Source organism: Cebus imitator, unplaced genomic scaffold (assembly GCF_001604975.1).
Source record: "Cebus imitator isolate Cc_AM_T3 unplaced genomic scaffold, Cebus_imitator-1.0 Scaffold421, whole genome shotgun sequence".
Taxonomy (NCBI): domain Eukaryota; kingdom Metazoa; phylum Chordata; class Mammalia; order Primates; family Cebidae; genus Cebus; species Cebus imitator.
In genome coordinates, this window is record NW_016107736.1 from 399,448 (window position 1) to 411,585 (window position 12,138).

Sequence of the window (12,138 nt, forward strand, 5' to 3'; positions counted from 1 at the left end):
GTTTTTAAAGCTTCCCAGGTGATGCTGATATGGCCAGATTTTTAGCTGTCTCTGATTTGGCATTTATGAGACACTGGCCTACACTGCATGCCTACCAAGTTACATGGTCTGCAGTTTCTGCTTAAGCCTTTCCGTCAATATTTGTAAGAGATACTTGTTGTTGTTGTTGTTGTTGTTATTTTTCTTATAGTGTCTTTGTCTGGCTTTGATGTCAGGGTAATGCTGCCCTCATAGAATAAGTTAGGAAGCAATTTATAGATTCAGTGCTATCCAGATTGCCACATTTCAAAGCTCCTGGGGTGATTCTGAGGCAAAGCCAGGTTGGGGAAGTTCCAGGTAGGGGATTCAAGCATCAGATTTGGACTAGAGGCCTACAGCTCAATGTGTGGTCCATAGACAAACAGCACTGGTATTACTTGGAAGCATTTTTGTTTGTTTTTAAGTCAATACATTTATATTCAAGGAATTTCTTGTTGTGATTCCTTCTACTCTCCATCAAGGTCACTTTAGATCCTCTAAAGAGCTGGAGTCAAGATTTATATTCAAAATATTTATTAATATCTTCAAGTTGGCCCCTTTTAATAGAACTGATGCTTAATCCAATTGTCCTGTCAGCCCATAATTCTTTTATTTTGGTTTCTTATGTCTCTTTTTAATATGGATATACAGATGAAGGTGTCAAAATTCAACAAGAATCTTTGGGATCTAATTTCTTCAACCAATTTACTTCAGGGTCGTTTTCAGCGTTGGTGGATCTGCTTCATTCTCAGTTTGACACCTTAGAAAAAGAAAAGCATTGCTTACTATTTTAGAATATATCAAACTGAAGAGTATGAGAAACCTATACAAATGCTATACCAATAGAAATACCAGGTTTAACAAGTACAAACCCAAGAATACCAATACAGCCAGATACTGAATTTCTATGGCACTGACCTTTGAACACCCTAGCAGGAGTAAAATGCTGAGAGCAGATACCATGCCATGCATCCTGGAAGCTTTTAAAAAGGAACAAAGACTCTAATGCCTCACCCTAGACTTCCTGAATCAGAACTTGCATTTTATTTGTGTGTATATATATATGTGTATATATACTTAGTTTTTAGGAGACAGGGTCTCACTCTTTTGCCCAGACTGGAGTGTAGTGGTGCATGATAGCTCACTGCAGCCTCAACCTCCTGGGTTCAAGGGATCCACCTGCCTCAGCCTTCTGAGTAGCAGGGATTATAGGTGCATGCACCACCATGCCTAGCTAATTTTTAACTTTTTGTAGAGATAGGGTTCCACCATGCTGCCCAAGCTGGGTCTCAAACTCTTGGGCTCAAGCAATTCTCCTAGTATGGCCTCTCAAAGTGCTGAGACTACAATTGTGAGCCACTATGCCTGGCCAGGACCTGCAGTTTAAAAAAAATTCCCAAATATTTCTATGCACTTTAAAGTTTGAGAAGCAGTACATGACATGATCTTTGAGGTCTTCTAATCCTGAGAAACTAGGGTGCCATGATCTTTTGTTGCTGTATCTGGTAGCTGTGTTACTGAATGATTATTAAATGCAAACTATATTACTGGAGAAAAATTTCCTATGTCTGTGGCCCAACTTTCAAATATAGTTACCCAATGAAGGTTGTTCAGGGAATGAGGAGAGCCCTGCTCACTGTAAGTAGTGCTAAGCTTGCTCTGACTGGCCATTTAAAGTCCCAGAATTCTTCAGCCGGGTGTGGTGGCTCACACCTGTAATCTCAGCAATTTGAGAGACTGAGGTGGGAAGATCACTTGAGCCCAGGTGTTCGAGTTGTGCCTGGGCAACATGGCAAGACATTTATCTCTAAAAATAAAAAAATAAATAAATTTTAAAGACCCAGAATTCTACTCTAAGACCAGGATCAACCACAACCGCCTACAATAGTAATTCTTGAACTTAAGCCTGCATCCAAATCGCCTGGAGGGCTTACTAAAATAGATTGCTGGGTCCCAACCACAGTTTCCAACTCAATAGATCTTGGATGGGGCCCCACAATTTGTAATTCTAACAACTTTTTAAGTAATGCTAGTGTGCTGGTCTGGGAATGACACTTTTGGAACCATTTGCCCAGGTTAAAAGGCTTTAGTCCATAGAACTTCTTTAGATTAACAACCTCCTTTAGGCTGAAAGTGGCCTGACTGCAATTTAACTTGCTTGCTTGGAAATGTGCTGAGCTTTCCAGCATGGTATGCAGCCTGGCTACAAATTCACATGGAGCGAGTTGGACTAGCCTGCCAGTGGCTGTGAACCATGGATCTAAAGGGCTTGATGTGTCAGCCTGGGATTTGCTGAATCTTACTCAGTGAATGGGGTCTGTGTTGGTTTTATGGTTTTCCCAGATCAATTGTGGTACCAAGATGACCACACCACCCCTGCCCAGGCTTTTATAGCTTTTATGTATACAGCATTTCCAAAAGGGAGTTATTAAATTGAATTCACTTATAATCACAGGTGAACTTGCTGTTTATTGAGTATCACCCTGCTGAAAGCCAATCACAAGTGTCCCTGATCTTTTTTACTATGTGGTTTCAGAGTCCCTAGACTACTTTCTATAGTAGTCTGGATTCTAAGATAAACTGTCTTTCGGTGGAAAGCTGCCTTTCTGCAACTCTCCTTTAAAAAACAGGCCAATCTTTGGGAGCATTTCTCTGCTATGTGATTTTGAAGTTTTAGATTTTCCTTGGGCATGTCTCCTTCCCCAATGTCTTCCTGAGGCGAGCCTGTCATCTGAGCTCTTTTCTGCCTTTCTGTAATGGAAGCTTGTGGTGAGGCCACTCTGCTTCTGTTGATTCTATGCAAGCCCTTCAAGATGAAACTAGGCAAATAACATGGCCATTTGGTCTTTGAAAGGTCCAGGTTTATAAATGATTGGTGCATGCTGGCTTTAAACAAATTTGACCATGCAATGATTCTAAAAGCAGAGATTTTTTTTTTTTTTATTAATGTTTGGAGCAGGGCAAGTACCTTGTTCTCATTAAATGGTAGACCAATTAACTTTTGCTGTGTAAGAAGCTACTCAAAATAAGTGACTTAAAACAATGCAGTTCAGAATTTCTTGGGTTGGCAATTTGGACATGGATCATTTAGTGGTTTACTTGGTCTTGGCTGGGTTTTCTCTGACAATTGTGCCCAGCTGTTGGATCAGCTGTGGGCTAGCTGGTCTAAGATGACTTGCCTCAGCTGAAATGGCACATCTCCATTCTGTGGTCTCTCATTCTCCAGTGGGCCAGTCCTGGCTTCTTCACATGATAATTCTGCAGAGTTTCAAGAGAAAAAAAAGTGTGTAGGGTGTGTTGAGGCTTAGGCTCCAAGTTGGTACACTGTCACTTCTGCCATGTTCTGTTGGCCCAAGCAAGGTACAAATCCAACCCAGATTCAAGGGGAGTAAAGATAGTTTCCAATACTTGGTGGGAGAAACTGAAAAGTCATATTGCAAAGAGCCTGGATAGAGTAAGAAAAGATAGATTGTTGCTATTTTTGAAATACACTGCAAAGAGCCACCTCAGGGTCCTTGAACATGCTGGTCTCTCTTCCTAGAACCATTTTATCCACTTTTCCTATGGCTGGTACTTCTCATCTTTCAGATCTCAGCTTATATATCATGTTTTCTGAGAGGACTTCCTACCAGCATGTACTGTTATTCTCGATCTAAATCCCTGTTTTTCTTCTTTCATATACTTCTCTCATTTTATAATTGTTTCATTTATGAGATTATTGGTTTCTCTTGATTATACCCCTAGAACAAAGATTCCATAAAGTCAGGGAATAGTTTTGTTTTGTTTTTAAGAGGCAGTGTCAAAACTTCTGGACTCAAGCAGTCTTCCTGTCTCGGCCTCCCAAAGTGCTGGGATTACATGCATAAACCACTGTGCCCAACCAGGTTTGTCATTTTTAGTTACTTATTACATTAACAGTACTTAGCATAATGCCTGACACATAGTAGACCCTCAATAAATATATATCCAAAGAGTGAATTGAATGAAAGATGGAGGTAATATAATCTATTTGATTAAGGAAAAGAGTGAGCATTTCAGAAGAGGACAGAAGAGTTGGTCTGGCCATGTGATAAGTAGGACACAGAAAAGAATCCAGGGAGACCAATAAAAAGGTCTGGGGAGCTCTTACTACCTGCACGATATCTTTAAAATTCCCCTGGTAAAATGTTCCCTGTCCCACATGGCCTGAATACATGGAATTAAAGCATGTTGAGGCTCAGCAAGGAACTTGATACCCAAGATAACTTATTTCCAAGTAAAAATTAAGGTACCTGGTTTTCCAAGGGATCATTTCTCTGGTTCATGATTATGTTAAAATAAGAGTACCAGATATATAATAGAAATAGCAAGTTTTTTAGAGACAGGGTCTTTTGTCAGCCAGGCTGAAGTGCAGTGGCATAATCATGGCTTACCATAGCCTCAGCCTCTCGGGCTCAAGCAGTCCTCTCACCTCGGCTTCCTGAGTAGCCGGGACTACAGGTGCATGCCACCACAGCCAGCTATTTTTGTATTATTTCGTAGAGACAGGGTTTCACTATGTTGCCCAGGCTGTTCTTGAATTCCTGGGCTCAAGCAATCCACCCACCTCGGTTTCCCAAAGTATTGGGATTACAAGTGTGAGCCACCATGCCCAGCCAGCAATTTTTTATGTTTCACAAATCAATATCATTAGAGGAATAAACTGATGAAAAATCAAGACTTTTGGAGGATGGGAGGGAAGGAGAATATTTAGTTACCATGGTTCAAGGCCACCTAAAGCTGGAAATTTTAGCATCAAAGTGTCAATCCTTTAAGTCTTAAGGATTTTAGCACTCAAATCACTGCTAATCTACAATTTTCCTGAGAATCAGCTCTATTTCCAGCCCTACTTTGTTGGACTCTAACTCTAATGAAATAGTTCTTACCTAGGCTGACTGATTTTGCTCCCCATGTGATTTTGACAATGTCTGCACATAGTTTTGGTGATCATAATTGGGAGAGTGTTCCTCAACATATAGTGATTAGAGGCCAGAATTTGCACCATTACACTCTAACCTGGGGGACAGAGCAAGACCCTGTCTATTAGATCCCTCCCGAGTAGCTGGGACCGGAGACACATGCAACCATGCCTGGCTAATTTCTTTCTTTTCCTTCTATTTTACATATATTTTTTGAAACAGGGCCTTGCTCTGTCACCCAGGCTGGAGTGCAGTGGCATGATCATGGCTCACTGCAGCCTCAGTTTTCCAGGCTCAAGTGATCTTCCCACCTCAGCCTCCTGAGCTGCTGGCACTACAGGCATGCACCACCACGCCTGGCTAATTTATTTCTATTTTTACTAAAGGCAAGGTCTCACTATGTTGCCCAGGCTGGTCTCAAACTCTTGACCTCAAGCAATCCTCCGGCCTTGGCCTCCCAATCTTTTTTATGTTTTGTAGAGGCAGGGTCTTCCTATTTTTCCCAGGCTGGTCTTAAAGGCCTGGCCTCAAGTGATCCTCCAGCCTTGGTCTCCCAAAGTGCTGGGATTACAGGCATGAGCCACCACACCCAGCCTATCACTCTTTGACCCATCTGTCAGTTCCCAAGAAAGCTCCATTTCCAGAATTTACCTTTATTTAACCTGGCTCAGAGGTTACTCTATACAAACAGTGTTATCCCTAGGTCATTTGTGGAAAATAAAAAGTGACGATGGCTTAGTATCATAGTCATTGGAGGTGGTGTTACCAGTTGGGACTAACAAGAGGCTGACCAAGAAAGTTAAAAGGAAGAACTAGGAATGAGATGCCCAAAAGGGTCTTTGAAAAACTCTACTATATTCTTGGAACACAGAAATTCACTGGCATCTGCAAGATTTGTGCACATGCTGAAGAAAGGCCTATAAAGGTCCTAATCTCTCATCTCTGGTTGACCTTGAGGCTATGCACATACAGGAGATGAAGGCTAAAGCAGAATTGCAAACTGCCTGGTAGAGGGTTGAAGCTATGCCCCAGTTCACACAAAGAAACCTTCAGCAAAGGGCCAGGCAGGATGGCTCATGCCTGTAATCTCAGTACTTTAGGAAGCTGAGGCAGGAGGATTGTTTGAGGCCATGAGTTCAAGACCGGTCTAGGCAACATAATGAGACTGTCTCCCTCAAAAAAGTGAAAAAAACATTAGCTGGGCATAGTGGTGCATGTGCCTGTAGTCCCAGCTCCTTGGGAAGCTGAGGCTGGAGGATTGCTTGAGCCCAGTGATTTGAGGCTGCAGTGGGCTATGATCCTGCCACTACACTCTAGCTTAAGTGACAGAGCAAAACCCTGTCTCAAAAAAAAAAAAAGGCAAACCAAAAAATAAAACCTTCAGCAAAGACTGAGAGACTTACTGGTTGAAGGCATTAAAGGAGATCTCTGTCCAATTATTAGCCGACCACTAGGTTAAGCAAGCAGAGACTTTGGTGCCCACACACAATAAAAATTACAGACAGGCTGCTCATGGTGGCTCATGCCCATAATCCCAGCATTTTGGGAGGCCAAGATGGGAGGATTGCTTGAGTCCAGGAGTTCAAGACCAGCCTGGGCAACATGGGGAAACCCCATCTCTTCAAAAAACATAAAAATTAGCTGGGTATGGTGGCATGTGCCTGTGGTTCCAGCTACACAGGAGGCTGTGATGGAAGGTTGACTTGAGCCTGGGAGATCAAGGCAATAGTAAAACATGATTGCACCACTACACTGCAGCTTGGACAACAGAGTGAGACCCTTTCTCAAAAATCAAAAAAATTTAGACATAACATAATTAATTCTGAAAGGTTATTAAATAAACAGCAGCAGCAACAAGAACAACAAAGGGAAACAACAAACCCTGTGGGAGAATATGATTTCCAGAGTTGCCATATTATTTTAAACATTGAGTTTTCAACAAAATTATAGGGCACACAGAGAAACAGGAAAGTACAGCCTTTACACATGAAGAAAGAAATAATAAGTTAATTCAGCAAATTTCCAGGGAAAGAGGTTGGTTACTATCAAAAGAATGAGCAAAGTATCTGAATAGACTTGTATCTAAGGAAGAGCTATAAACGGCCAATAAACATATAAGACTGTCAACTTCCGTAGTCATTAGGGAAAAGTAAATCAAAACCACATTGAGATACTACTTCAAAGCCAGTAGGATAACTAAAATCAGAAGCAAGCCAGAAAAGTGCTGATAAGGACATGGAGAAAGTGGAATCTTCATAGCTTCTGATGGAATTGTAAAATGGTTCAGGCACTTTGGAAAACAGCCTGGCAATTCCTCACAAAGTTAAACATATAACTACAAAATGATCTAGGAGTTCCACTCTTCGGTATATGCAGCAGCAAATTGAAAACATATATCTACACAATGTGTGCAAATGTTTTGCAGCAGCATTATTCCTAATAGCTAAAAAATAGAAGCAACCTAAATGTCCATCAACAGATGAATAGATATAAAAATGTGGTACAGTTGCCCCTTGAACCTTGAATAACATGGGTTTGAACTACATGGATCCACTTATATGTGATTTTTTTTTCAATAAAATGTATACTCAATATGCGTGCCTCTCTTACCACCTCTTCCACCTCCTCCACTTCTGCCTCTGCCACTACTGAGACATCAAGACCAACCCTTCCTCTTCCTCCTCTTCCTCAGCCTACTCAATGTGAAGGCAATGAGGATGAAGACCTTTATGAAGATCCACTTCCATTAATTTAATAGTAAATGTATTTTATCTTATGATTTTCTTAATAACATTTTATTTTCTTTTGCTTACACATCACATACAAAATCTGTGACAATCAACTGTTTATGTTATTGGTAAGGCTTCTGGTCAACAGTAGGCTATTAACAGTTAAGTTTTGGAGGAGCCAAAAGTTACATTTGATTTCTATTTTTTTTTTTTTGAGACAGGGTCTCACTCTGTTGTCCAGGCTAGAGTGCAGTGGTGCAATCATGGTTCACTGCAGCCTTGAACTCCCTGGCTCACGCAATTCTCTCACCTCACAGCCTCCCAAGTAGCTGGGGAGTACAGGCATGTATCACCATGCCTGGCTGATTTTTGTATATTTAGTAAAGATGGAGTTTCACCATGTTGGCCCAGGCTGGTTTCAAATTCTGGGGCTCAAGCAATCCTCCTGCCTGAGCCTCTCAAAGTGCTGTGATTATAGGCATCAGCCACCATGCCCAGCCTATACTTGAATTTTTTACTGCACAGGAGGTCAGGTCCCCTAGCCTTCACATTGTTAAAGGGTCAACTGTATATGTACACAATGGATTATTATTTGGCCATAGAAAGAAATAAAGTACAAATACATGCTACAACATGAATGAACACTAAAAATAGTAATGCTAAGTGAAAGAAGCTAATCAGTAAAGACCACATATTATATTACTCCATTCATACAAAATTTCCAGTGTAGGCAAATATTAAAGTCACAAAATAGACTAGTGGTTACTAGAACCTGAGTGGAAAGGAAAATAGGAAGTGACTGCTAATGGGTACAGGATTTGCTTTCAGAGTGACAAAAATGTTCTAAAATTAAATATCGTCGATCATTTCACAATTTAGCAATGTGATAAAAACCACTAAAATGTAGACTAAATGAATGAATTTTGTAGACTGTCCATGATATCTCAATAAAGCTGGTTTTTTTTTTTTTGTTTTTTTTTTTTTTTTTTTTTTTTTTTTTTTTTTTTTTTTTTTTTTTTGTGTTGGAATTTCACTCTTGTTGTCAAAGCTGGAGAGCAATGGCACGATCTCAGGTCACTGCAACCTCTGCCTCTGGGTTCCAGCGATTCTCCTGCCTCAGCCTCCTGAGTAGCTGGGATTATAGGTGCATACCACCATGCCTGGATAATTTTTGTACTTTTAGTAGAGATGGGGTTTTACCATGTTGGCCAGGCTGATCTCAAACTCCTGACCTCAGGTTATCCACCCGCCTTAGCCTCCCAAAGTGCTAGGATTACAGGGGTGAACCACCACACATGGCAAATAAAGCCGTTTTAAACAATGTTAGACAATTGTTGTTAAAAACTAGAATAAAACTACAATTCAGAATCCAGTGTTGATACTGTTGCATTCCCACTTTCTGTTTTAAGAAATTTAACAGAGACTACAATATTGTTATAGAAAATCAGCCATTGATAGTATGGGTCCAAATTCTAGCACAGATTATATAATGGGAAAAACAGAAGTGGGCAGATTTATCTCAAATTAGGAGAAACGTTTACGTATAGTCAGCAGTAAGTCCAATGTCATAAGTGCATACAGACAACTGGAGATAGGAAAACCGGAATGTAATGTGTGAAGGTTTACTTTGACGTCCCAAAGTGCTGGGGTTACAGGTGTGAGCCATTGTGCCTGGACTGAGACAAATAATAAGATGGAGTATACTTGCCCTTCAAATTTTTTATGGCACTTCTTATTTCATTTTGGTAAAGGAAAATGTGATAGTACGCTATCAGTACAGTGGAATGTGGCATTAGTGGGCAGTATCTCCTGGTTGCCAGTAGGCCTTAAGGAGATCCGTTGTATTGAGGCCCTACCTGTGCTGGGGAAGAATAGATAGAAGAGAAAGATATGAAGTATAAGAGTATTGCTAACTTGACTGCAACTGTTTACTCATAGAAACCAGGTGGGAGTCACTACAGTGACAAATATCAAAGAAAAGAGGGACAATGGGGCATTGTACCTCTGATCCAATCAAGGCAGAACTGGCTCCTCTTTCCTGTCTTCCAAGAGTCTTTAAAGCGTTGGAGGGTTTTTCTTGTTTGAAAAACTCTCCAAGAGTGGAGGCTACTCTTTGTTTCTCTGCTTCTGTCTTTGTCTGCCTCTGTCTCCCTCCTTTCTTTCTGTCTCCCCTCATGCCTGCATCTTTGTCTGTGCCTTTTGTTTCCAGTGTATATTTAACTTGTAGGCAGCTATGCGGTATTACCCAAACCCATTTATTCATCTTACCTTTGGGACAGGGGACTGAACTGGGGAAGGGGGAGTACTCAGATAGGTTTTCTTTGTAGTTGATCACAACCATCCATGTGGCTTGAGTTAACTGCTGGAAATGATGAGTCTTCAGAGCATGACACCCTGGAAAACAGCAGAGGGCTAGCTAGCTTCAGAGTGCCATTTGCTCTTCTCTGTGGGCTTTGGAAGCATGCAGAGAAAATACCAAGATGCAAGGCCAAGTGCATGACTAGGAATACTAAAGGGGTCTGAAGCAGCAGCCGCAACATAGATGAAGTACAAATTCTGTCTAGAATCTGTCTCTGACATTCATGGGAGAGAAATATTATATGCTGCTTTTCTGGCTGGCATAGTCTTAAAATGTATATGAAAATATGCCAGTGATTTATTCTTGCTCTGCAAAGCATATAAAGTAATGCCAAAATCAGAACTTCCATTCAGCAGAAGATCCCTGTAATGGACTTTCATTAAAATATCTTGTTTTATGTGGTTCCTTAAGTTCCCAGTTCCTGTGCCCATGGAAATCTGATAGGTCGAAGGCATTAATGGTTGTATAAATACTAGGTGACCTCTTCTTGGTATTTCACGTGTTCTTGATTTGATGCATGAGTGCTCTACTGCTAGTGATCTTTAACAAAGACACCCTATTAGAGAACCCCAGCATGCTGACTCTAACTATCTTTATCCCTGGTTATCCTTGCAGTTTGATCCAATAGTTGTTTTGGTTTAATACAGTTACACTGTCACTGTTGATGGGAAGGTAAATGGTGCAGCCACTGTGGATAACAGCAAGGAGGTTTCTCAAAACATTTAAAATAGAATTACCATGTGGTCCAGCAAGCCTACTGCTGGGTATTCATCCAGAAGAATTGAAAGCAGGAACTATGTTTGCAAACATATGTTCATAGAAGCATTATTCACAATGGCCAAGAGGTAGAAACAAACTAAATGTCCATCCGTGGATGAATAGACAAAATGTGTCATATACATGCAATAGAATATGATTTCATCTCTAAAAAGACTGTCACATGCTACAGTGTGAATGAACCTTGAGGACATTTTGCTAAATGAAATGTCAGTCATAAAAACACAAACACTGTATGATTCCATGTATTTGAGGTATCTAAAGTAGTCGAATTTATAGAAACAGAACATGGAATGGTGAGTGCCAGGGGCTGGGAGAGGGGAAAAATGGAGAGTTGTTGTTCAAGGGGAATGGAGTTTGTTTCATAAGATGAAAAATTTCTGGATATCTGCTGCACAACAATGTGAACAGATTTAACACTATTGAACTCTACACTTAAAAATGGTTAAGATGGTAATGTTTTTTCTTTTCTTCTTTTTTTAACCACATGTTCATTGCGGCACTGTTTAAGATAGCAAAGACCTGGAACCAACCCAAATGCCCATCAATGATAGACTGGACAAAGAAAATGTGGCACAGATACGCCATGGAATACCATACAGCCATAAAAAACAATGAGTTTATGTCCCTTTGTAGGGACATGGATGAACCTGGAAACCATCATTCTCAGCAAACTGACACAAGAACAGAAAAATCAAACACTGCATATCCTCACTCATAGGCAGGTGTTGAACAATGAGAACACTTGGACACAAAGAGGAGAGTATCACACACTGGGGTCCGTTGTGGGGGGTGGCTATGGGAGGGATAGTGGGAGGGAGGGTGGGGGAGGGATAACATGGGGAGAAATGTCAGGTATAGGTGATGGGGGGGATGATGGCAACAAACCACCTTGCCATGAATGTACCTATGCAACAATCTTGCCTGTTCTGCACATGTACCCTAGAATCTAAAGTACAATAAAATAAATAAATAAAATAGGCTGAGTGTGATGGCTCATACCTGTAATCCCAACACTTTGGGAGGCTGAAGCAGGAGGATTGCTTGAGCCTAGGAGTTTGAGACTAGCCTAGGAAATATAGCAAGACCCTATCTTTACAAAAATTTTTTGAAAATTAGCCAGGTGTGGTGGTATGCACCTATAGTTCCAGTTACTCAGGAGGGCAGGATGGGAGGATTGTTTGAGCCTGGGTGGTCAAGGCTGCATTGAGCTGAGACTGCACCACTGCAGTCCTGCCTGGATGATAGAGTGAGACCTTGTCTCAATAAACAAATAAATATAAAACTAAAAACCTGTTAAAAATAAATAAAAAATAGA

At 40.8% G+C, this 12,138-nt stretch overlaps 1 non-coding gene across 1 annotated transcript; it reads right to left on the reverse strand.

Annotated features, from left to right (window-relative positions):
- Positions 1-850: 850 nt before the first annotated feature.
- Positions 851-989, reverse strand: LOC119468393. The gene has a single exon (XR_005197071.1). It is a non-coding gene; the product is annotated as a small nucleolar RNA SNORA8 (small nucleolar RNA).
- Between the last annotated feature and the right edge of the window lie 11,149 nt (positions 990-12,138).